The following is a 1,197-nucleotide window of genomic DNA, read 5'->3' on the forward strand; positions in this document are numbered from 1 at the left end:
TGCTTGTGTGGTGGTGTGCGGGTTGATTGTGGTGTACTGAGACCTATGCGGAAGTCTCGGATGGTGGTTGCCCTGAGTATCTGGGCAGAGTCTCCCCTATACTGGTTGGGAGTGTTGCGTGCTGGCTGCGTAAGGCTGCGAGTGCCTGTCTTCTAGACCCCGTATTAAACACACCCTGTGGTATGTCAAGTGACGTGTCTTCCTGGCTGTAGACCCCGTATTAAACACACCCTGAGTGGTGCGTCAAGTGACGTGTCTGTTCTGGCTCTAGACCCCGTATTAAACACACCCTGAGTGGCGTGTCAAGTGACGTGTCTGCTGTGGACCCCGTGTCAACGTGCCCTACGGTGGCGTGTTGAGTGACGTGTCGTGCTTCTGTCTTCGTACCAGTAGTTGTCGTAAAGTTCCTGGTGAACCCCAACTAGTCTGGCAGCTTCAGTGTTCTCGTGTGCGTGTCTTCTTCGTCCGAGGTCAGTAGCTGTCGTAAAACTCCCGGCTGGAGCCCAACTATCCTGACGAGTCCTGTCCTGTGTGCGTGCGTCTCCTGTGTTCTCGTGGCACCAGTAGTTGTCGCAAGGTTTCGGTAAACCTCAACTAATCTGATGGCTTCTGGCTGTCCGTGGGTGCGAATGCGAGGGTCAGCAGTTGTTGGAAGGTTCCAGCGAACCCCAACTGATCTGACTGAGTGGCGTGGGTGCTAGTAGTTGACTGAAGGTTCCAGATGAACCCCAACTCATCTAGCCTGGCGGCTGGGTGTGATGGTGGGTTGTGGTGGTGAGGGGAGTGGTGAAGAGAGTGGTGAAGTGGTGGTAGGGATACTAAAGTGTGGGTGGGTCACTTTAGGAAGATTCCGAGAATGAATGCTTGCTTCGGATCCCCTTCCTCAGCCCAGTATTTATACCTGGAGCCAAGGGGCGCGGGAATCCTAAATGGTACATTACAAAGCAGGTCTGTAGTACGACTAATCCATGTCCAGAATATTCTCCCTTATTCTCCTACTTTCCCTTCATTCCTAGTCCTTTCCTTCTCCTTTATCCATCCTTTTCCTGAGCCTGTCAGGGATTTCCAGAACATTCTAAGAACCTTCCCCACATATTCTTGATGTTTCCCAGGAGTTCTGAATGGTTTCCAGGGAATTCTTGAAGGGGAACACTGAGTATTCCAGTGGTTTCCACAATATTCCGCAATGTTCCGCAA

At 51.9% G+C, this 1,197-nt stretch overlaps 1 protein-coding gene across 1 annotated transcript in view; it reads right to left on the reverse strand.

The window, feature by feature from the left end:
• Positions 1-1,197, reverse strand: part of TRAVEDRAFT_84003 (uncharacterized protein) — a gene marked incomplete at both ends in the record, with an annotated part of 3,172 nt that overhangs the window by 979 nt on the left and 996 nt on the right. The window lies entirely within an intron of this gene.

This window comes from Trametes versicolor, assembly GCF_000271585.1.
Source record: "Trametes versicolor FP-101664 SS1 unplaced genomic scaffold TRAVEscaffold_2, whole genome shotgun sequence".
Lineage (NCBI taxonomy): Eukaryota > Fungi > Basidiomycota > Agaricomycetes > Polyporales > Polyporaceae > Trametes > Trametes versicolor.